The sequence below is a fragment of the Adiantum capillus-veneris genome, chromosome 28 (genome assembly GCF_014529385.1).
Source record: "Adiantum capillus-veneris isolate H3 chromosome 28, ASM1452938v2, whole genome shotgun sequence".
Lineage (NCBI taxonomy): Eukaryota > Viridiplantae > Streptophyta > Polypodiopsida > Polypodiales > Pteridaceae > Adiantum > Adiantum capillus-veneris.
In genome coordinates this window covers 44191769-44217483 of record NC_140958.1, presented here as the reverse complement: position 1 = coordinate 44217483, position 25715 = coordinate 44191769, and the positions used below count along the sequence as shown (strand labels likewise).

General features: G+C 41.1%; 1 pseudogene; it reads left to right on the top strand.

Moving 5' to 3' along the window:
• Positions 1 to 15045: 15045 nt before the first annotated feature.
• Positions 15046 to 19073, top strand: LOC147420351 (16 kDa phloem protein 2-like; annotated as a pseudogene).
• The last annotated feature ends 6642 nt before the right edge of the window (positions 19074 to 25715 follow it).

Sequence of the window (25715 nt, the reverse complement as noted above, 5' to 3'; positions counted from 1 at the left end):
GATAAGGAGGTCTGGCTGCAGTATACTGTCCCTTCTCACGTTGTGCCACAACATTTTTCCTTGTCGTGACACAACGCAAGGAGGGGGCTTGGTTGATCAAGGCCCATTCCATATCGCGTTGTGCCGCAACAACCGCATAGTCGACTTGGTGTCCCAATTGACATGCAATATGCCACACGTGTCCTTCATGCCATGATGCACTCTTCCCAATGATGATGAGCGACTCAATTAATTGTGGCCAATGCCTTATGTTATATCCCATGTTTAGTAATGATGATGATGTCCTTGGCGCTTATATAAAGTTTCTATTTTCATATACCCCACTGCTGTTTGACCTCTGTCCTCACCTCTCAAAGTCAGATTTTGCAACCTAACCTTCTCATTGCTCAATCTTCTTCTTATTATTTCCCACAACGCTTTCCAAGGTAAACACTTGTTTTGCATGTCTTGTACGAAGCAGACTGTAAGGAAGGTTTAACTGCAAGAAAACCAACCTTCATCCTCAAGAGTTGCAGGCAAAACCCTGCCTAATGTTCAAGTAACAATGCGTAGTCGGACGTACGAGCAGAACCAAAGCGTTCTGCTTGAGTTGCACAAACTCCAGAGGCATATCTCTCTGGATATTCCTAAGTTACCCTTCCAAAGAGTAGTTCGCCAGATTTGTGAGAGCGCAAATTTGGATTTTCAGTGGGCCAGAAGTGCGATGGGTTGCCTCCACCAGGCAGGCAAGGGATTTCTTATCGAGCTGTTCCAAGACAGCTACATCCTCACAGCTCATGCTCGCGGAGTGACAGTGATGCCCCGGGATATCAATTCTCTTAGGTTGTTATGCTTCAGGTACGACAAGACATTTGCACCATTCTATCTATCTGATAAGAGAATGGACAACATTTTGACAATCCCTCCAATCACCAAAGCGAAGGTGTACAATGTGAGCACCACACAGCACATATATGGCACACATTTGAATATGGAGCGAACCCAAGAGCTACTTGTGGAAGAGCCTTCAGCCAAGTCAAATGAATGGGAGATGTTAGCAGCAAATTGATCAGGCTAACATTGAGAACCTAGGTTTCCTCGGCCCAACTTTTGATGTAGCATTCTTGGTCTGGGGCTAAATTTTGTATTTTTGTTTATGCCCTCACGAGATAGGACGTGTTTTTCAAAATAGTGAGAGGGAGCTTATGGACCAAATTATAAATTTTGGTATGTGGTATGTTATATTATTTTTGGAGAGGTATTTATTTGATTTTGGCTTATTGGAGATCCTCATCAATTAATTTTCTCAATTCGGAGCATGTTGGTTTCTAACCTTGCATGGAATCAACAATCCGAGGTAGCCGTTTTGGATGCACAACTGTCAATCGTGCTTATCTCAGAATCCACTTCTTTGACAGAAGTTGTTGATTGGTTTCAATGAGTCAACATGGACACGGTGAAAGTTGTACTTTTAGCTTACAACAAAAAGTAAGTGTTTTTTATCTCGCCATTCTTCAATATTTTGTATACTATGAATAACAAACTAATTCCTTATTTTTGCAATTAGTTCACATTGGAGCCTTGTTGGGACTAAACATTGAGCTCAAGCATTGCTACCTTGCAAATTCTGCGCATAGTTTTCATGGGAATGTCCGAAGGTATGTAGTTACTTGTTTCTTGATTCTACCATTTTGATGCAACATGTGGTCACCATATGTTATGTCTTGCAAGTCTGTTCAGAAACTTGTTTCTGCATGGCGAGCATTGACCCAAGACAGTGTTTGGAAAAATATGTTGATTTTGAGTTGCAAGGTCCCAAAACAAGATGACGAGCATTCTTGTGGATGGAGAGTTCTTGCAAATGTTGAGCTCTTTTGGAATGCATTTATGTTGAGGAGCGTAGAAGTGTAAGTGCAATGTTTCGCTTTTGTAATCCTTGCACACATGATTTCTTTGAATCACATATAACTTGAGTCAATTTTGAAAAGATAATTGTTCTCAGACTTTATTTGCAAGAAATTCCTTAACAATGCATTTTCGCATGAATAAAGATTGCAAGCTTGTTGTCAACAGCTTTCTTTAATATTCGTAGTTCAGAGCAATCTGATATATTGTGTGAGCCGCCTTCTTTAATCAAGAGTTGCATTGCACTAGAAACAATTGGTCATCCTTTATCTTTGTGCACAATGTCTTCTTCTCCTTTCTCTGAGGCACCTGTATGATAGTTAATCAAATAGTTAAATTATACCAATATTTTGTGATGATAACCAACAGGGAAATAACTAACACAACATTAATGTTTGCATACTACCTTTCGCATGTTGCATTAGAAAAGAAATTATGGAGGTAGGATGAGGTCAACCTCGTTCTCCAAATCCTCGCGCACTTGTCGTAGTGTCACATTGCCTCGAATGTTAAGAACAGTTAGCAAATCAGGTCCATACCATACCTCAAGCATTTTCAAAGGATTGTTTAGGTCATCAGTTAAGTCTTGGTCCAAACCTATTAGATGACCATTCACTCGATGCCACCTTATGTAGTGGAAGGAAGCTATGAAATTTTGAGAAGCTATCATGCACTTACACACAATAGAATTTTTATTTACCTTGCATAAGATGCCATCAGAATCATGGACATCCCAAGATTCATCCAAAAAATTGAGGCATTTCTCTATCTTGCAGAGTCGCATAGTTCCAGTCTTTCTAATCTCTTCATCATGGAAAAAGTTGATGAACACATGCATGGGCATGAAGATTGAAACACGTACCAGTCGCCTAGCAATATTTGATCTTATGCACTTTTATATTTCCTGATGAAGTTCTAGTCTGAAATACTCAGAGGTTTCAGATGAAGGGACTGACCACTATGGACTGTTCTTTGAAGGAACCTGAAGATATTCTAGAGTGTCGAAGCCAAGTGCAGAACGCGGAGCATTATAAAAGTGGTCGAAGAAGAGAATCATTTCATCCAACACTCTTATGGCACTAGTGTTATAGAGTAGCTCTCCCACGGCTGCATGGAATGGATCAAAAATGCCAATAATGCAATCCACCGGATGCCAGTCTTCTTTTTCAGAAGGATAAACATCTGCAACTGGTAGGTAAACACACAATCCACGAGTGAAGAGTAAAATATATTGTGAATGTAAGAAAACTTACAATTTGGTCGGTTTGTTGGAAATCATGTTGGCGTTGTTCGTAGATCATTAAGAGATTTCGGAGGTCATTTGGAGGACCTTCTAAGAAATTATATTTCTCTCTCTAGAAAATGTTCTTAAAATATACTTGCACTTGTTGTGTACATCCAAAAGGACAGCTAAACACTTTGAAAAGTGAACCTAACTTTTCAAAAATCCTTGAAAACGATCACTTTTTCATTTAATGCGTGTGTCGTTTTCATGAAGCACACGACGCTCATTCAATATAGTTTTCGTCATCATTAAAATTAAAAAATTCACAAAATTACTAGTTGCTGTTAGAATTCAAAGTTTTTGGCACTACCAATGCGTCCAAAATGACCAAAAACTTAAAAAACATCTATCTACTTGCCTCAATCTGACACCTAGAGAGGGAGAAATTGTCAAAATACCCCTAAAAAGGAGATTTTGCCTCACGGCGTGTGGAGGGCCATCTAGAAAATTCCAAATGGCCCTCCACGTGCCGTGAGGCAAAAAATAAAAAAGTTGGATCACGGCGCGCAGAGGGTCATCTAGAATTCTCCATACGGTCCCTCGCGCGCTAGGATCCAAAATCCCCCTTTTAAGGGTTTTTTGGCGATTTCTCCCTCTTGGGGTGTTAGAATGAGGCAAGTAGATAGGCGTTTTCTAGGTTTTTGGACGTTTTAGATGCATTGGCGGTGTCAAAAGCTTCAAATTCCAACACCAATTTGACATTTTTGTGATTTTTTCAAATTTCAATGATGACGAAAGCCATATTAAATGAGTGTCGCCTACCTCATGTAAAAGACATTCGCATTGACTGAAAAGGCGCCCGTTTTCAAAGACCACTAATACCTTTTTTATATTTATTGATATCAATCTATTTTTTTACGTAATGTAGGCTCTTCTTTCATTAAAGGAGCGCTTTTTTCTCTCTCTTCTAAAAGACCTCCGAAATCTCCTAAAGTGCAACTCTGAGTGCATATATGCGTGTTCAATGAGAACCTCTTTGACTTTTTTGTCCGTTTGTGACAAGCAAAAGTTTTGCACCCTACTTTTATAGTTGTTCACAAACTAATTTCCCGTGCGCTTTCTCTTTCTCATCTACACGAGAACCCAGCTTCCAACTGTAATGGTGGTGGAAAGCCATCAACCGTTGTCCAAATCAAAGGTGATGAAAATTTTGACAGGCTTAATACTTGCGGATTGTCGTCAAGGTCTTCTGTCTCCATTAGTGATTCTTCTATGGCAAGATGCACAACACAGATTTCATAAAAACTAATATCTAATACTCCCAAGTGAGTTTCTCATGTTAAACTGATCATTTAATATGGGGAAGTACCAGAGGAGTAAAAGCTAGAATATTGGTAAGGTTGCCATAACGGTCTCTGTCAGGGATCCAAAGAAGGAAAAATAGGTATCCAAAGAGGGACAGTCTGCAAAAGAGCAATGTGCTTCAATGGGCTTAAAAGACCTAAGGTTCATCTCCATTAAGACTTCCATAGGCTAAAGTTCCTAAATTCATTTCAATTGTCTAATGGCCAAAGTAGGGGAAATTTGGATGGTCATGGGAAGACTAAAAGTCTTCCCACATCCCTAGGAAGGAGGGAGCAAGCCCTAATACCAGGGGATGAGAGAGAAACACACACATACACTCTCCCAAGCTCTCCCCAAAGGGAAGAATGGACACATGGCAGGCTCCTAGGCTAGTTGCCCCCAATTTCCCCTCAAATCCTATTGGATGGCCATAGAGGTGGACCAATGAGAATTAGGCTAGAGTAAAATTAGTCTAATCAATTTAAAAATGTTTGATAAAAGAACCAATAGAAATTAAGCTCCCTAGAAGACTATTGGACAGTCTACCAAGGGGTCCAAGCAACCAGCAACCCAATGGCTTGCTTGATTCCTATTGGCCAGAAGACTAAAAGGTCCAATGAGAGTTTAAATGAATTATTTAATTACCTAAAGCTCTCACAAAAAGGGAAGGGGGGACACATGTCACAAGGCTATCAATTATGCTTCTAAACTGTGATTGGCTAAGCTTTGCAGGAGCCAATGGGAGTTGTTGAGGACCCTAGGAGCCTTTACATGGCAAAAATTTACAAAATTATTGTGTATGAGCATGAGATAAGGATGTAATGTTAGATGTACAGAGAGCCAGATCTCCCCACCCCCACCCCCATTTCACTATGCCTGGATGGCCATTCTCATGCCCTTGTGGCCCCTCTTGTTGAGGGTCCCTGGGGCCTTAAAATGGCAAATATAATCTTTTTTTATGCATCGCCATGAGATAGAAGTGTGCAGTTTGATGTATTCATAGAAAACTCCCCTCCCCCCCCCCAATGGCAAATATCTAAACCTTATATCATGCTCATCAACCATTTTTTGCTTCCTTGTGTCCATTGCCCCTGTTCTTGGGAATGTCTTGGTCTATGTTTGCCATTATAAGGCCCCAGTGACCCTCAAAAAGAGGGGCCACAAGGATGCGCAGAATGGCCATCTAGGGTCCCTAGATGGCCATTTTGTGTGCCCTTGTGGTCCCTCTTTTTAAGGGTCCCTGGGGCCTTATAATGAGAAATAGGGGCTTTTTTTAATGCATGGCCATGAGATAGAGGTGTAGTGTTTGATGTAATTAGAGCCCCCCCCCCCCCCCCCCCCCCCCCCCCTATGTTCAAAGGTCCGGAACATTCACTATGTAAAATTTTCCTATATCATGTGCGTTCACCAAAATGGATTAAAAGTACCCCTTATAGGCCTTTTCCACACAAAATCCCTTCTGTTGAACACATGTGCTATGTTACATATACTTTAGTGAACTCCCCAGGTCAAAAGCCTCACAAATCGTGTGAACTAAACATTTAGCACTAGAAATCAACCAAACAAGGAGCCAATTTTTGCTTCCTTGTGTCCACCTAGTGTTCTTGGGAATGTTTTGGTTAAGCCATTTCTTTGGTATTTGAAACCACATGTAACCCCTATTGTTATAGTATCCAACCGAAGGTTTCTTGATTAGGAGTTTATATAGGCTCGCGTGGTACACATCTTCTATGTTAACAATGCATGTATCTATAATTTATGTTTACACTTTCTCTATCCAAATGAGCTACATAGTAAAAATGAAATCCAAATTTTAATAGTTACTATTCACAAGGTAATAGCTATTGGTGTCATCTTTAGCAATACCAAAGAAATAGCTACCAATAGCTCATGAATAGGGATATTTAAGAAGATTTGATACCAAAAACTTGTCAACACTACTCAAAAAGGTGGAAACTCAAAGGCTTTACAATATATGTATGATGAAGCACTACTCAGTAATAATTCACCCCTATACATCGACACCTCCATCTCAAGTTGTCATTTCTCCAAGTCAAGCTTGGAATAGGCATAGTATATAAACAATAACATGTTGGAAAGCAAGAATTTAGCTTTCTCAACTTGTGAAACGTTGCTAATGATATATATTCAACATCTCCAAATGAGGACATCTTGACAAAGGTTATGATCCACTTCAATAAGAATAATCATTAATGATTAAACTGAAATCAAAATATTGCTTGAATTTCTTCATGGTGGAGTGACTAAGACTTGAGACTTGAAACATCTTATAGGCAAATCAAAATATCCATAAAGGTCAACAATATTTCTCAAATCTATATGAAACTCCAATAATCTAAATTAAATACTCTCACTCAATGCGACACCATTTAACAACAAAACATATTTATATTTCATTAATCTAGGAATCAAGCCTCATGAAAATAATTACAAATGGAGAGAATGTTGTTGTTGTTAGACTTCTCTTACAAGTATTCGTCTTCCTCATCTAGAGATTCATATACACTTGAGTATTTGTGTGTCTATGACACTAAGGAAGATAGTAGTACTATATGGATGGCTTTTCTAAGAGCTCCTAGAGAGTACCTATTGGTTCAAGATTCTATAAAAATTATACTATTCTTATCATAATCCTTTAACATGGTAGTGAAAGGTTTCTCATGGAACAAAAATAGAGTGATTTCCATCTCTGCACATGGTTGCTTGCTCATGTCCTCTGAAAAAAAATTGACTCTGTAAGTCCCGGGGCAGTCACTTATCAAAAGACCCCTATATCACATGCGTTCAAGAGGTAATTAATAATACCCCAATATACATACTATACTTACACTGTGAGCCTATTTAAAAAACCCCCACCCCCCTCTGTATGTATACATTTTTATACATTTTGGTCTTTTAATAATCCTCTCCGGTTAACTCACGTGATATCATACACATTCTAAAAAGTGACCGCACTGGGCTGTAAGTAAACAACAAATTATGTGAGCACAAAGTTATAAAGTAAAAAATGATATCATTCTAATAATCTAATGAAACTATACAAAGAAAAAATTATAAGAAAAATCTTTGATGACTCTCCATAGATAACAGAACTTACTTGCATTGTGTGACTCAATCTCATGCTACACAACTATAGATGGCGCACCAAAGCCATCAACAAAATAGCACCACCTAGTGTTATGAGGTGTGAAGCCTAAACACTGAAAGCCATAAAGAGGTTTATTCTCTCCAGCATGATAAACTTAAAGATGGAGGTGGTGTTAAGTTCAGAATGTAAGCTACAAGGGTAGTTTTCTTACCATTCTATCTTTATGTTGGAGATGAACCCTTACAATGCCCATACACTATTCACACCCGGGGGAGGTCGCCTAATAAAAATGTAACCTATCACCTGAGTTCAACAGAAGGGTATTTAAAGTTCTTGAACTTACAAAAACATATATGCAGAGGGGTTTTTTTTTTCAAATTTGAAAAAAAACTTACAGATTTTAAAAGAAAAGGGTACATTATATTCTTAACAAAATTCACAAATAAGGGGTTTTACAAACATGTCTTGAACGCATGTGATAGTTTTACGCATAGTGAACCGCCGAGATTCACACCTCCTATTGTTGTGGAATGTATGCAAGTCATGTGAGCTCATACTTTTGACATCCTTGGGAGTAGATATTTCCATGTAGTGTGAGTGAATGAAAGTAGGAGTAGAAACTTGTTTCATGCTGTAATGGAGGTGAGAGAAGGGAGAGGAGCTACCTTGGTGTGAAACTATGTGGTGGGCAAGGGGAAGAGATGGGGGAGGATCTTGCTTGGTGCTACAATGGAGGCGGGAGAAAGCTAGCAGAGAGATAATGCATGTGGTTATTGCAGCAATGGAGAGCTTGGAAAAGGGTTTGTAGCGAGAGAAAATCACTTTTTAGTTATAGAATAGGTTTGGAAAGACTTTGGACGGTGAAAAATGATGTTTTGAATTTTTTTGGAAAAATTAAATTTATTGGATTTTTTAGTGTACGCTTTTTACTTTTTGAGGTCAAAAATACTTTTTTAACCATGAAATAGGTTTGGGGACCTTTTAAGGAGAGAAAAGTTGAAATTTGAATTTTTTTGAAATTTAGAATTTTTTGAAAATTTTTAAATCTGGGCCAAAAAGTGGCAGAAAAGAGGTTAAAGCGGTCCCCCCTCCCCATCCCTTTCCCCTAGCCATCTCCCTTATCTTCTCACTAGGTAAGAGGCCATTAAGAGGTGTAAGGCTACCTTGTCCCCCTACTTTTTTGATGTTATAGAGTGTGTCCACCAGCCTCTTCCTATTGGCTGGCCTCTAATTAACCTTAATCCCAAAGGGCCCGTAGAGGGTTCATAATTTTTCCTAATGAACTGGAGAAAATTGTTGAAGTCGAAACACCGTGGAGAGTACGTCGAAGCCGGGCCACTCCAAATGGGAGCTAAAGGAGAGTCAATGTTGCTCTCACTCTATGGTCTCCTGTTGTGTCGAGGTCGAGAAGTGATCGTCGTTGTCGTCTTCCATTGACGGACGAAAGTACGCTAGCCGAATAGCGGCTTGATCGCTATCAAAACCGATGCGCCTAGCCAATCGCCAATGCTTGAGGCTGATGCCGAGCCGATGCGAAACATCGACAAAAACGCTAAATCCGAGCCACAAAATCAGTGTCGAAAATGTATGCCAATAGTCTATGCTCAAAGCCGATTGTCCGGGAGAAACTCTCTCAGCTAGGATGTCCAAGCTCTCCGATATGCTGAGAGCTACTTCAAAGCGCCAATGCTGAGCCAATGCTTAAGGCCGATGGCGAGCCGATGTGAAACACCTCCCGCCACCGGTCGAGAGCACTCCGATGCCAATGTCGAAAAACCGTGTTCTCTTGCTCTCTCATACTTGATCTCTTTTACTTGCACTCTCTCATTCCCTTGTTGAGAAAATCTTTCTCTCTTTCTCATCGGGTGTGTGTGAGCACGGGATCAAGGAGTCGGGGGGTGGTCGAGGGCTTTAGTGGGAATGAGGGTTTGCACACAAGGTGTGTGTAAGGCAAAAAAATAAAATAAAATCCTGTCAAAACTGGCTCTCTCTGACGAGCCTAACAAGCTGCAAAAAATGATGTGCCCTTCTACTGCAGAGTGTGTGTGTGTGTGTGGACATTACCAACACATACTCGTTGCTGCTCGTTCTATCACTCATCACTGCTACTACTTGGTGATTCTACTGACTCCCAGCCCTACCCCAAACGCTGCAATTGAGTGTGTGTGTGTGTGTGTGTGTGTGTGTGTGTGTGTGTGTGTGTGTGTGTGTGTGTGTGTGTGTGTGTGTGTATCACAAGGAGCTTTGGACGTGTTTCTAGATAGCAAGTTAGAGTACATGCTTAATAATTCCTAGTTACAAGTAGGATTTTTCCTATTTAATCTAGCAAGTAAGCTAGCAATTTTCTAATTCATCTAGCATCACAAACTCCTATATAGTAACTTGCTCTTGGACGTGTTGATCTAGTAAGTTCATATAGTAAGTCATAAACTCCTATATAGAAACCTGTCCTTGGACGTCTTTATCTAGTAAGTTCATCTAGTAAGTTATGAACTCCTATATAGTAGCTAGCTCTTTCGCATCCTCATCTGGTAGTTTATAAACTCCTATATAGCAAAGGGTGTTTCATCTAGTAATTTATCACTTACTATGGATCAAGTAATTGTAGTAAGTTTGTCTACCCCTAATTTCATTTTAGTAAAAATTCATTAAGCATAGTTTAACAACTAATTATTGAAAAATATCATGGTTACTCCCTCGATCATCAACTAAGTTTCTTAATTGATATATTTGTTGCTAATATAAATAATAAAACAAAATAAAGTCTCATAGTTGTAGAGGAAGCTATAAAAGGGAAGGGATCAAAAAAATTTATATCTCACACACTCTATCATTGATTTGCAAGTACCACAACTGCATACATTGTCCTTAGAGAGGAAAAGATATTACAGGATGATGGAGATTATTGTAAACTTTTTGAACAATTTATGTTATATTCATCCAAATAATATTAATGATACAATTCTAAACACAAACTAGATCACAATCTATACAAAAAAAACATATTCCAATTCAAATGTAAATTGGATACCCTACAAGTACAGCCCATGTTGTCTTGATTATTCAAAAGTTTCATTAACTTCTCAAAATATGTCCATAAGCTTGGGCCACTAGCGTCAAGTTATAGCTTTATTAAATCAAAATACTTACATCTTCCAGATTGTGCTAGAGTATAGGGTCAAAATATCAATGTGGAGGTGTATTTAAAACCTTGATTTCTTCAAAGTTTTCAACAAGGTTAGTTGATAACACCAATTTAGGAATTTTGGGACTTATTCAAGTCCTATTTTAAAAATGAGACTTGAGTTTTGAGCTTTTATTGGTGACTTTGAACTATAAACCATACAATCATACCCTTTGGATAACACCAAATTGTTATTAGAACACCGATTTAGGTTTCATTTTCAAAAGGGTCCCTACAAGGTTACTCTTATTTGACACTTTAAACTATCTAAACACACAAAAAAACACCATTAATCATAAAGAAAACGTCAAGATAATTTGCACCTTTTCAAGTACATATCTTAAAGAATTCATGCAAAATAAAACAGTGGATTATTTTAATGCCATGACTCTATAAGATCTTATCAAGTGCTGATTTTTTCTATTACAAAAATGTGAACTGTCGTGTTTTCTATTCAAATGTCATTGCTAGTTATTTGAACCCTTTGTTAGGGATTCACAAAAGCATTTTATTCATTTACTAAATGCAAGATACGAGACATCCTTACTGATATTTGGAGTTACACTTTGCAAACTGTATCCCTTCTTTTATCACAAGTGTTGGAAATAGGGTTGCAAAGAAACACACACAGCTTGGAGAAGACGAAGGAAGCTCAAGGCACACAAAAGAGAGTGTGTTACTTAGTGTGCAATGGAAAGATAGATAGCCCTCGAGTGATGGGCGTATATACAATGCTCGGGGGAAAAAACATCCTAAAGAGGGAAAAAATGCCCCAGCGGTCCTAGTGTGTTCACACACATCACTACCACATGTATATGGTAACAAATTCCCCCTGGAGTGATGTGGTGAACGAGAGCTGGCACTTGATTAAAGGGAAGTGCCATGCCCTGAGGACATGATCAGTCCGCAAAGAGAGTAAGCCCAAAGCTTTGTGAAAATCTTCAAGCTTCTCACGAGACGATGCATTTGTGAAAAGATCTGCAAGTTTGTCTTGTGTTGGCACATAAGCCAAGCTGATCTCTCTTGCTGAGAGCCTCTCCCTGACATAGTGGTAATGCACCTCAATGTGCTTTGTGCGAGCATGAAAAATTGGGTTCCTCACAACTGCCAATGCACTCAGAGTGTCAGTGTAGATAGTGTTGGTAGTGTCCTGTCCAACACCCAAATCAGCCATAAAGCGTCTGAGCCATACACACTCAACCGTAGCTGTGAAGAATGCCTTGTACTCAGCCTCACAACTCAAAGTGGCCACAGTAGGTTGCTTCTTTCTCAACCATGATATACATGAATTGCCAAGCATGAAACAAAAACCACTTGTGGTGAAGCAATACCACCATCACACTGCTTAAACAATATACCCAAGTAATGATGCAACAGCCCCAAATCTTTCTTCTTGAAAGTAGCATTCAACTCAGCCTTAAATTCAGCAATATTTCTCTCATTTGGTCCAATGATCATAAATCATCAACATAAAGGACGACAATGAGAAGTGCATCACCCTCACGCTTTACATACGATGTGCTTTCTGTTGGACTGTTACGGAAGCCTCGTTTGACCAAATGAGTGTCAGCTTTCTCATACCAAGTAGGAGGAGCTTTCTTCAACCCATACAAAGCCTTCTTACACCTGCACACTTTGTCCTCTTGTCCGTTTATGACAACACCGCGAGGTTGCGTTACATAAACTTCCTCAAATATGTCACCATTTAAGAAAGCAGTAACAATGTCTCATTGATGTACATCCCAACCAAAATGAGTTACCAATGCACAGAGAAAACGCACAGTAGTCATGCGACAAGTGGGAGCAAAAGTCTCTTCATAATCTATGCCTTTTTGTTGTGCATAACCCTTTGCAACAAGTCGAGCCTTATGGCGATCAATCTCACCATTTGGCTTGCGTTTCAACTTGTAAACCCACTTTGTATTAATGGAATTTTTGCCAGGAGGAAAATCACATAAAGTCCATGTGTCATTTTCTATAAGTGCATCATATTCTGATTGCATGGCAGCCATCCAATTTTTGAATTATGTGCTTCATCAAAAGACAGAGGCTCCTCAACATCATGTAAGCTAGACACAACCAAAGCATAACAATCTGATGCATAAGATGCATGGAAAGAGCCTGAACGAGTAGGACTCGACAAAGGTGCGTCCAATTTACTGCCACGCAAAGTGTGCACCAGCCATTTTGGCATACCTCTAGCCTGCTCATTTTCATCCCTTTTCTCATCAAGTACATCATGTACATCTGCATCAGTAATCTGTAACATTTTCACAAACCCTCATAGGCTGTACATTTGCCTCATTGGAACTTACATTCGTATTTCCACCACCCAAAAAGAGGCAACAAAGTGTCATAAATGTCTCGTGAGCTTATTACTGTCTCTAGTACATGACAGCAAGGGCTGAACAGAATCTTCCACAAACACTACATCCCGTGAAACCAGAATACGTTTTGTTTACGGATGATGCAACCTGTAACCTTTGCTTTCAACACTATCACCAACAAAAATACATTTGACAGCCTTACCATCCAATTTTCGTATGCTCTTTTTTTAGTAAGATCACCCAACAAAACTTTGCAGATATTCTGTGCGACAAGGTTTGCAACCACATATTATGTTCTTGCCACCTTACAAGAAGTGAAGCCTGCATTGATTGAAACAGTAGCTAATAGACGCTAGGATACATGGCTCAGCAGGTATCCTAGCTACCAAGAGGCAGTTGCAAGGTGTGTACAACCAAATATCGTATGTATCTAAAGACAACACCAAGTCATTTAGTGGTCAATGCAAAACCAAACCACAATATGCATACATCAAAATCTTTGTTGTGCATAACCCTTTGCAACAAGTCGAGCCTTATGGCAATCGATCTCACTATCCGGCTTGCGTTTCAACTTGTAAACCCACTTCGTACTAATGGCCTTTTTGCCAAGAGGCAAATCACATAAAGTCTATGTGTCATTTTCTATAAGTGCATCATATTCTGATTGCATGGCAACCATCCAATTTTTTGAATTTTGTGCCTCATCAAAAGACAGAGGCTCCTCAACATCATGTAAGCTAGACACAACCAAAGCATAACAATCTAATGCATAAGATGCATGGCAAGAGCCTGAACGAGTACGACTAGACAAAGGTGCATCCAATTTACTGTCACGCAAAGTGTGCACCAACCATTTTGGCATACCTCTAGCCTGCTCATTTTCAGCCCTTTTCTCATCAAGCACATCATGTACATCTGCATCAGTAATAGGCTGATCTATAACATTTTCAGAAACCCTCATAGGCTGTACATTTGCCTCATTGGAACCTTACATTCGTATTTCCACCACCCGAAAAGAGGCAACAAAGTGTCATAAATGTCCTGTGAGCTTACATTACTATCTCTAGTAGATGACCGCTAGGGCTGAACAGAATCTTCCACAAACACTACATCTCGTGAAACCAGAATACATTTTGTTTGCGGATGATACAACCGTAACCTTTGCTTTCAGCACTATAACCAACAAAAATACATTTGACAGCCTTACTGAGATCATGAACTGTACATCTGTCATCCGCAAATTTGACTACAAGTCCAAGTTTAGCAAGTGCGCATACAGATAAGAGATTCTTCTTGACACTAGCAAGGTAAGTGTCCATATCATCTTCCTCATGCATAATCTTCGACTCTAACTCTTTACGCAGCAAAGCAATTCTAGCCTCATTGTGACTTGCATAAAGACCAACCAAAATATCCCAAGCCTGTTTTACAGATTTTGTTGAACTGATGTGAGGACCAATGGTGTGCTTCACAGACAACACAACCGTAGTGTTGTGTTTGTGGCTCCTTAATAAGTTGTTTTTTATGTTATTGTGGCTCATGAGGTTTCTCTTGTATTTCATTGAAAAATCCTTTCAGTTTTAAACATGCTATTCCACACATCCACATTATATTTTAGAGGTTCTTGCCATCAATTTGATGCCCAAGTAGATCTACCTCAATTCTCCTTTGTACATGCAAACTTCAAGCTACTCATCTAGACCTCGTCTACAAATGTGGGGACTAAACCATTAGTTCATTTTTGTGTCACGCTCAAATTAAGATCTAGAGCATTATTCAAAAGCTTCATTACTTCGTTAGCGTAGGAGGTAAAACTGCAGCACTGCGCTCTCATTAACCCATGTGGCTACTCTATAAAAGAAAAAAACCACTGCGATGAAAAGCTCTAAAAAAACTACGGCTACGCCGTCAAAAGCTACCAACTGCCAAGTGAATAAAATAAAAAAAGAATTATGCGTTGCTCTCAGCAGCAATGCGATCTTCTCCACAAGCAGTTCGACGTTCGCAGGTTCCTAGAAGCAGCCCGGAGCGTTGTCTGCAGGTTTATCTCTGGCCACTGTTTGTGTGTGTGTGAGAGAGAGAGAGATAGTGTGTGTGTGTGTGTGTGTGTGTGTGTGTGTGTGTGTGTGAGAGAGAGAGAGAGAGAGAGAAGGCTATGAAGCTAGTAGCATCTTTTGTCTCTGGCCACTGTTTTTGTGTGTGTGTGTGTGTGTGTGTGTGTGTGTGTGTGTGTGTGTGTGTGTGTGTGTGTGTGTGTGTGTGTGTGTGAGAGAGAGAGAGAGAGAGAGAGAGAGAAGGCTATGAAGCTAGTAGCATCTTTTGCTCTCAGCAGCAATTCGATCTTCAAATATTATTGGACATCAATCGTGGACCAAAATCTTGCTAGCGTTTTTTGAGTCCAAGGTATTAAGAAAAGGGTTAACGTATGGTGTCACATGTGGTGGATATGTGGCCTTTGGCCTATGTCACAACACATTGGTATGTACCATCTCTAGTTTACCTAGCATTCCAATCAACATATAGTAATTAGCATGTGACCATGTAACGACATAATTTTCCCTTTTGGTCAAATCTTGTAATCAAATATTCCGAGAGACCACATCCGACATTGGAGGAGACCACATCTGAGATTGCTTGTTAAGATTAGCTTGTATCCCATTGCCTTGCTACAATCGTTTTATTTACATAAATGTCAGACACTATGCACCTTCCTTCTAGCCCCTTCAGAGGCTATCCTACAATGCATCTTGTCCAAAAGACGACATTCTAGATAGAAAACTTTTGAGCAAATCCTATGATTTCAATAGAGTCCTCATCTTCTCATATGTGAACATGGAAAGGAGGCTATAGTGCAATTGGTGGGCGGTGATGGGTTGATAGCAAAAAGCTTATATATATATATAAATGATTTCAATATCCAAGGAGGTTGGGTCCAATGGCACTCAATATGATAAGTTTGGGCCAATTGAACATGATAAGTTTGGACATAGTGTGAGAAGATGCAATGTGAGGCAATTGATATACATCACTACATCCAATTAGAGCCAATTGTGAGCAAGAAAAGAAATCCATGATTTGAGATTCGAAGGGAAGGTTTGTTTCTTGAGCATTGCCATAGTAGATATGTATGCTGAATTTCGTGCTCTTTGATTGGGAGCAAGGTTCTAGGGAGGCTTCCTAGATGTATACATAGTTACATCACATTTGTCATTGTCCGATATACTATGAGATACGAGGCCGCTTTCACTGTCTACTCAGAGAGGGAATTGGAGCGCTGGCTAGAGTTATGAGATATCAGAATCAGAGATGCCTCGGGTTGTTTTTGCTAGACTTGTGTAGACTTTGGGAGAGTTGCTTGAGGAGACCAAACAGAGGGAGACATTCACAGAAGGAGATCACTCACTTCTTTAGAGCAAGGACTCAACAGCCAGATGAGCATGCCTCATGGAGGCTCCATTAGAGGATCAATACTATTATAGCACGATATGGGAGACTTCTAGTACGACTATTTACAGAGGCTGAGATTCACGAAGCTCTTCAATGACCGATGGCATACTTCCTCCTCGGACAACGCCCGATGTGGGGCATCCTCAGACATTGACAAGGATGATGATGATTTTAGTGTGATAATTTTAGTCTTTCATTTTCCTTCATTTTATTTTTGTACCCAGACATTGGATTCATTCCACAAGGATTGAATCTCATAGGTCGTTTGATATATCATTTCATTTCTCTCTCTATCTATCTCCAGCTATAATCAAGGCACGAAATGTGTTGCCAATTAACTCAGCCATGGCGCCCTCGCCTGCTCCCCAAATTTGCTAGCCCTTGCTGAATATCGCACGGCTCTCTAGTGCATTCCCCTGCCTTGCGTCATTTCCTTCAGACAAAACATTGCAGGATCCCTTTGAATCAGCTCTTTCTTGAGGGCGTGGCGCCATTGAAACTACAGGCGAGGAGCAGAGGCCCCGCAGTTGCGAAGGTGGACACGATAACAAGGATAGTGGAGGCGGTAGAGAGAGGGGCGTCATTTATAAGCAGCATGAGCAGGCGTCCGCGAGCCTGTGCCAGTGCTCTAGCTTATATAGGCGATGATCAGGCCAAGATCTCGGCTCACTTGGCGACTTGGACGCTAAATGCGATGGGTTTGAAACTGTTGTTAAATGTCTTAGTTGTCGCGAGCTGTACTATGGGAACAGTGTTGGCAGCACCTCCCCTCACCATCACCACCACCACCACCACCAATTCCTCCAGCTCTTAAGCGTCAGCTTGCTCCATGCAAGTTCAAATTCCAAAAGCCTAATGGAAAGTTCGTTGGAGAGTTGGAGATCGGTCTGAAGTTCTTCCCTAAGGTTTGGCAAAGCTTTCGTTACTATTACTGACTATCCTTTAAATACAAGTAGTAGAAGTAGGGGCTTTGCCACAAGCATGTGGGTACTTTGCAGGTTCATCATGGAGTCTTGGAGATCCATTTGATAGAAGCCCATGGTCTCATAGATTGAGATAGTTTTGGTAAGTGGTGTGTTCTGTCAACATGGAAGATGCCATGTCTGGGGCTTAGAATTACTCCTAATCGAGCATTTTTCATTCTGCAGCTGGAAAATCTGACCCTTATGCTGTCATCTATTTCCATAAGGAGCATCAAAAGAGCCATGTCATTGAAGGTATGTATGTCACCTTCTTACTACCAACTTTACAGAAATGATCTAGCATATGTTATCTTCACTTTTGAGTTCTGCAAATGGGTTTCAATTATCGAGGCCAAAGCATGAATGTTATTGTTTGATTACCATTAATCTTTATTCTGTCTCAATTTATAGAGGCAAAATCTTGACGTTGACCTCTGCAAATGGGTTTCAATTGTAGAGGCTAAAGCATGAATGTTATGTGATCAGCATTGACCTTCATTCTGTTTTTCTTGTACAGAGGCAAAAGCATGGATGGTATTGATCAATTAGCAGTTGGCATTTTTTTGGTTTTCTTGAATAGGTAAGCAAGGAGAAACTGTGTGGGATGATACTTTCTCTTTCCAAGTGGACAACGATGTGACCGATGCCTTAATCGAGATCTTTGACAAGGATGATTTTCAGGATGATGATCCTCTTGGCACTGTTGTGTAAGTAGACAAGATGACAAGACTTTTAAGTGGGATCCATTGGATTTGTATGGAGATGGGGGGTGGGATGCATGTAAGTTATGCACTTAGAATGCATGGTGTCTTCATGTGGATGCTTTCGTAATCCTGAGTGTTTCCTCAGATTGTTGCTGGTTTGTATCGCTTTGTGGGAGAGAGGTTATGACTACATGTTTTTATTAATCCCAATTCCGAGGGTTTCACCAGTAATAATGATGGGATGTCACCTGCACGAATGAAAGGGTTTTTTTTTAAACCCCTAAATGCAGAACCATTCTTTGTAAAATGCACCTTTCCTCCTTTGTATAACCCAAAGGTATCTAGTGTATATCAAGAGCTTGGGTAGCCAAGGGCTACCTAAAAAATGGTAGGGTGGAGAATCGTAGGCTTACCCACCTGTGGTCTCACATGCATTTTTGCAGTCTTTACCATCTATTGTTATGTGAGTGCACACATTAGCATGTTGGCCTCTATGAGTGCACACATTAGCACGTTGTCTTGTGTGAGTGCACACATCAGCACGTTGTCCATGCATTAGTGTGCACATGCCTGTGCATCCTTTACCATCTATTTCTCTGAATGTGCACACATTAGTACTTAGTCCACACATTTGTGTGTGGGTAACTTGTGTATGTAATGAAGTATGAATATTGAAACTGCCCTAAAGTCATTGGATATGGTGGAATTTTGCAGAATTCCATTGCATAAAGTATTTGTAAGTGGGCATTTACCTCCTTCAAAGTACAAGGTGATGGGTTCCAAGGGACAACCACAAGGTGAAGTGAGCGTGGCACTCAAGTTCTCGCCCACGGTATTTCACACGCTTTAAAAAAATCGAACTCCTTTTTTTGTAGAAAAGCGTGTGAAACTAGCTCTTGTACTATGTGTGAAGACTTGGTAGCCTAGCTTCTAATAGAAGGCATGATGATTGTACGATTTGAAAAGATTGGCTATTTTTCTTTAAAGGATGTAGAAGTAGCCAATGATAAAGACTGATAGTTGTATGATGGACTTTGCAAGAATTTTTGAAAGACATCTATATGAAAATGATCATTTTTAGTTTTCTATTTAATCTTTATCTCTTTTAGTCAAAAAGTATGTGCTAATCTGTATATGATCTGTTAAATTGATTATTCATGTGAATTATTATAATACAACTACATACATAGCATTTTGTGGCTACAACCATGTAGGAGAAAGAAGAATTTCTTACTACATGGTTAGTTAAAACTCCCATATAGCGATAATATTAAGGCTACAGCCATCTAGGAGAATCCGAGACAAACTAGTAAGAAATTCTTGCTATATGGTTACTTAAAACGCCTATATAGCTATAATATTATGGTTACAACCATATAGGAGTATTCTCATTATTACATGTTTGCACTCTTACTAGATATGTGTATTCATGTTTGCACTCTTACTAGATATGTGTATTCAATCTAGTAATTTGCCTGGTAATTTTTTTTTTTTTGCTATATAGAAATGCGTCCAAAGCTCCTTGTGTGTGTGTACACACATTTGCTATGCTATGCTTGGCTTTTACTTTCTTGGACAAGCGCTTGCAAATTCCTCACAGAATGCCCAATTTTCCCCGGCTTTGTTTGCCACAGTCTGGTTGCAAGCTTTCCCTTATCTACTCAATTCTCTGCTGCCTCGTTTTGCCCATGGGCTGCTTTTGATTGCCTTGACTTCGATTTCACCAAAGCTTACTATCGACTTGCCAATTGAGTGGCTTGCCTTGCTTGACAACCACAGGCTCCTACTCTGTGTCGATCTCCCTGGCTTGCTCACACTCTCTCTCCTATGAGCTTCCATCTGCTTTAAGCTTCAATTGAAAAGCTCCCCTTGCTTAGCAGAACTCTACCTTGCTTTCGACTGGGTGCTTGCAGAGCTTCTTTCTTGCTCCGATTCCCTAAGAATCCTCAAGATCCCCTCAAAGCCAAGAGGGGTTGCGTGCGTCGGGATCAAGATCCGCCCGATTAGGTGAGCTCCGTCGCTTATGATTCGGTCATCAATGGTCGCATGTGCGGCTCGTTGTCATAGCTCTGGTACCACTTGTGAGTGCACGTGTGCGGATGCGTGTGTGCACGGTGCGGTGTCGTGTGCACGGGGAAGGGGAGCGCAAAACAGTGTGGGTGGAGCAACTCTGGAACTAAGAGTGAGGAACTCCTTATTCTTCATATATAGAAAGAATATATGAAGAATAAGGGTATGTACACACGTGGGCGGGTGATCGGACGTCCGAGCAAAGGCACAGTGCCTTTACCCGAACAACAGCCTGCACACTTCTCAACACAAACACACTTAGCAAGACCATTGTTTGACTCACACACACCGCCAATGTTCATCTCAACACACCCAACACACACCACATCTCAATTTTCACTCCCTTTGCACCACAAAGTGGCTCTCTGGCACACGCCTCCATCGGCACCGACTCACACATAAAGATCAAGAGAAAAGAGAGGGGAAGGGAGAAACGACGCCAAAAAAAGGGGGGAGAACAGCTTGGAATTGCTCAATATAATGCACATAAAACCATTGCAACGCCCATTTGCAAGCTCACATTAAAAAAAACAGCCCCAAGGGCTCACTCTTCACTTTTTGCACCACACAATTCAAAAATTGGAGAAAAAGGCCCTCTAAATGAGTTTAAAATGGGGTATATAGGGGAGGGGGCACCCTTTTTTGGAAACTTGGATTTGATTGGACCATTTTGACTCCAAATCTGCAATTCTACACTATTTTTGAAGCCTTTGGATCAATTTCCCAACACTCGCTCTCATTATCAGTGTGCCACATTGAGCATTCAAGGAGAGAGGGGCACTAGCGCTAACGCTAGTGCCTTTCCTCACTTTGCTTTCAAAATTTAAGGGTCCGAAGGGCCGTGTGAACCCATCCACTGGAAAATATTCCAATGGCCATAACTTGACATGTAGATCTTGGAATGACAATCCAAAATGACCGGAATGCTCCACAACTCAAACTCCTCAGTCCTATCCACTGACTTTGAGTCTAGCCACCTGTCCTATCCATTGGGAATTTGCAAAGCCTTCCAACTTTGGACCACCATAACTTTCACACCAGGACTCCGTTTGAGGAGCCGTATGGATAGCCTTTAGGGCATCTTGAATGCTACATTCTAGGGCACCGTCTTGGCACTTTGAACACTTTGACATGCCATCCTAATTGTCCATTTTGGAGTTCTCTTGGCTTGAAAAACCATTGGGCTTTGCATGCCCGGGGTCTTCACACCTACCTTAACACTTTTCCATGCACTTGTATGCACCCTTAGCCCTGCTTGGCACCACTTCTAGCTTCGACCAACTTTGTTTGTACCATCATTGCCTAGCCCCCTCGTTGAACATTTATGTTCGACCAAAGCATATTTACAAAACTTAAAAGAACGTCACATTGAACTGACAACCAAAATCACTCACATAACCACAACCATATGTGCACGCTATGTACAAAGCTTCATTTCCTCTGCACACTACAAAATTTCAGGTGGGTTGCCCCCCCCTCCCCTGGGGCTACAATTTGATTCACATCACGCACCAACCCTCTGTCAAAGTACAGCTTGAGCCGCACACCATTCACCATGTGCCTAAGAAGTTTACCATCTGCTCTCACCAGCTAATAGGTCCCATTTGGAAAGGCCTTTGTACCTTGTATGGACCCACCCACTTCTTCCTAACCTTCTTCTAAAAGCTAAAGTCCAAGTATCTCTCTTACTTCATCAGCAGGTCCCCTTCTTCTATCTTCTTATTTGGAAGACTTTGATTCACGTTGGCCACTTGCTGCTTCACATAATAGTTTGCTTCTGCTTCTCTATCCATTTGCAATGCTTCACAGCTACTATTAATCCAATTATGTAAAACCTCATATGGAGTGGCATTAATGTGCCACATACCCTTCAAAGCACCTAGTTGAGCATGCACCGGTAGCACTGCCTCCTTACCATAGACCAGCTCAAATGGAGTAAAGTTGGTTGCCACTTTGTAGGACATCCTGTACGTCCACAAGCACTCTTGTAGATTGACCTCCCACTCTGTTTCCTGATTATACACATACTTTGTTAACATTTTGATGATCTGCCCATTGGCACTCTCCACAAGACCATTGCATTAGGAGGAAAACTAATGCGGAACGCTTAGCTTCTCCACCAATATCCGCATAAGCTTGCTTCTAAATCCTTGGCCTCTATAAAAAATGAGCATCCACGGCACTCCAAAACGGCAACAACTCTTATCAAAGACAAATTGAGCTACAACCTGCGCATTTGCCTCCTTCACGGATTTGGCCTCGACCCACCTAGTGAGGTAGTCAATAGCTATCACGACATACTTCTTACCACTTGCAGATTTAGGGAAAGGGCCGATGGCATCCAAACTCCACTTCTTGAAAGCATGTTGAGCAATAATGGCTCCTTGTAATTCGTCTATTGTCCATCTTTCACCCATGGTCTGGCACTCACGGCAGGTTTTGCACCAATAGTGCACATCCCTCACTACAAAAGGCACCAAAAACGTGCTCTTAATACTTGAAACAACACCTAGTCTTCTCTCTGATATCCGCTTTCCTCATGAAATTGCTCCAGCACCAAGCCTATCTCCTCTATGTATAGCACTCTCCTCAACAACTCATATCTACTGTAGGTCATCAGGTCTTCACCTACCAATGTAAACTTGAAAAACTTTTGCACAATTCTTCTCCTCTCCAGCTTGGAAAAACCTTCAAGGCACTGTCTTGTACTCAAAAAATCTTATACTAACTCCCTACCTGTGTAAGTGACTGGGGCCACATATAGACCTGCAACATGTACATGTACCCTATTGCTTGCTAGCTGGTCGGCCTCTTGCGAAGAACTCAACCTTACATTCAAGGACAAAGCACATTGAAGTGAGATATCACTTCATACGCACTCTTTTGGAAGAGGGACAGCTAAAGCTAGGAAAGGTGCATACAAGTGAAAATCCTGCAGACATGTTTACAAACATGGTCAACAAGGAGAAGTTGAGCTTTTGCTCATCCTCAATCGGCATTCAAGGATAAGAAGCCAGGATAGAAAGCAGTCACACAGGTTTGGTTTTGAGATCAGTCTCCAAGTGGGAGATTGTTAAGTATGGAGCTTGATTTACCTTGTAATCTTCTGTGGTAAAAGCACACATTTGTAAGGCCCCCATTATGAGGAGAAGCCATCGTGCGTGACGGAAAATCACTCGCCGGAAACCAAAATTTTCACAACCAAAAATCATTTTTTTCCCTCACGGGAATATTCCTTTTCGTCGGAATATTATGGCCGGACGGCAACCGGAAAGTGGTCGGAAAACAACCATCGGTTGGCCGGTGGCCGGTGATCGGAAGTCAATGGCCGGTGGCCGGTGGCCGAATTCAAAAGCGGACTTGTCTTCTCAAGGGCGGCCACACATGGGCGGATTGGAGGGTCCGATTTGGACCTATCTACACAAGGGCGGCTACACATAGGTGCCTCTCATGAGAGAGGGAGCCCTTTTGGCCTATAAAAGGAGACCATTTCTACACACATTTCATAGTGTGAAGTTTATGCAACAAGGTGAGTGTGAGGTGATGAGAGTGAAGCAAGGCGGGAGCTCCATTAAGGGTATAATCCCTTTGTAAACTACTTCTTGTTTTGAAGTACTAAAGCCATTGAGTGGCTGCTTTCCCATGGACGTAGCCCACATTGGGTGAGCCACATATATCGTGTGTACTCTCTCTCTCTCTCTCTCTCTCTCTCTCTCTCTCTCTCTCTCTCTCTCTCTCTCTCTCTCTCTCTCTCTCTCTCTCTCTACTCTATAATCTCGTGTATGTAAATCTGTCTCTCTCCATTAAGTAATCTACTCAATTATCTATTTAGCTACGTCGTATTTCCTAACACACACTAGGACCGCCGAGGCATTTTTTCCCTCTTTAGGAGGTTTTTTCCCCCGAGCATTGTATATACGCCCATCACTCTAGGGCTATCTATCTTTCCATTGCATACTAAGTAACACACTCTCTATTGTGTGCCTTGAGCTTCCTTCGTCTTCTCCAAGCTGTGTGCGTTTCTCTGCAACCCTAATTCTAACAATTGGTATCACAGCAGGTTGCGTCCTCCCAGGCTTAGTCGCCAGCTGCTCCAGCACACGCCTACTCACTTTCTTCAATTTCAGTGAGCTTTGGCAAGCGTTCGCAGGTTGACAAATATTTTGGGTGAGCTCAAAGAGCTCGGTTTGCTCAGAATTTTGATTTGGGCTCATTTCAGCCTCCGTTTCCACTACAGGCAGTACTGCACAGGCTATTTCGTCATTTTGTGTAGAATTTCTGTCAGTGCTATTTTCTGCATAACAGGTGCCTTACAGTCTTCTACGGTTTGTGCTATATAGCACAGGTTGTTCCCCCTCCGTTTCTCCTACTTTCGGGCAGTTTTTACATCAGGTGCAGCATTTACCATGGCTGACAACAACAACACAGATGTGTTCAAGATGTTTGCTGCTGAGGATAGGTTGGATGGGGACAACTACCCTATGTGGGCTTATATCATGCAACATGTTCTTGTGTCAAAGAGTGTCTGGAACATTGTGCAGGGCATTGATGTACGTCCTGGTTCTGAGGATGTAGGCGATGTTGAGGATGTTGCAGGTCTTGCTGCAAGGATTGCAGCTGTTAGAGTTGTTTTGCCTACGGCAGAACAAGCTCGTTGGGATGTTAAGGATGCACAGGTTCATGCATTGATTGCGTTGTCTGTGAAGCGCACCATTGTTCCTCACATCCGTTCTGCAAAATCTGTAAAACAGGCTTGGGATATTCTAGTAGGTCTTTATGCAAGCCGCAATGAGGCTAAAATTGCTTTGCTGCGTAAAGAGCTGGAGTCGAAGATTATGCAGGAGGAAGATGATATGGACACTTTCCTTGCTAGTGTCAAGGATATCAATGAGCAACTTATTTCTGCAGGTGAAGTCATTTCAGAAAGTTCCCTTGTGCAGACTGTTCTTGATGCCTTACCAGATTCCTACCAGGCATTTGCTAGTACATGGAGACTGATGACCCAAGGAAATCCTGAAGTTGTCAAGTTTGAAGCATTCTGCACATTGCTGTTGCAAGAGTCGCTATCCAAAAAAAACAGAACTAGGCAGCGTGCAGTTGAACAGGCTTTTATTGCTTCTCAAAGAAAGGGTGGTAATAGTAATGCAGCCACTTCTTATGGTTCTGCTGCGAGTGGCAAAAATTATGTTCCTAATGCTTCTGCTAGCAGCACTTCGTCTGGAAATCCTGGTGATAAGGGCAAAAAGAAGATGCGTTGCCATTATTGTAAAGCCAATGATCACTTGATCAAGTCGTGTCCTAAGTTGAAGGCCAAAGAGGCTAAGAAGAAAAAAGGTGGTTCCACTGCAAATGCTGGTTCCACTACAAATGCATCCATTGTTGAGTCTTCCCTGAAAGGAGACTGTGTTGCTGATGTTGATGCAGAATGGGCTTTTAGCACAGAGTACACTTACAATCCT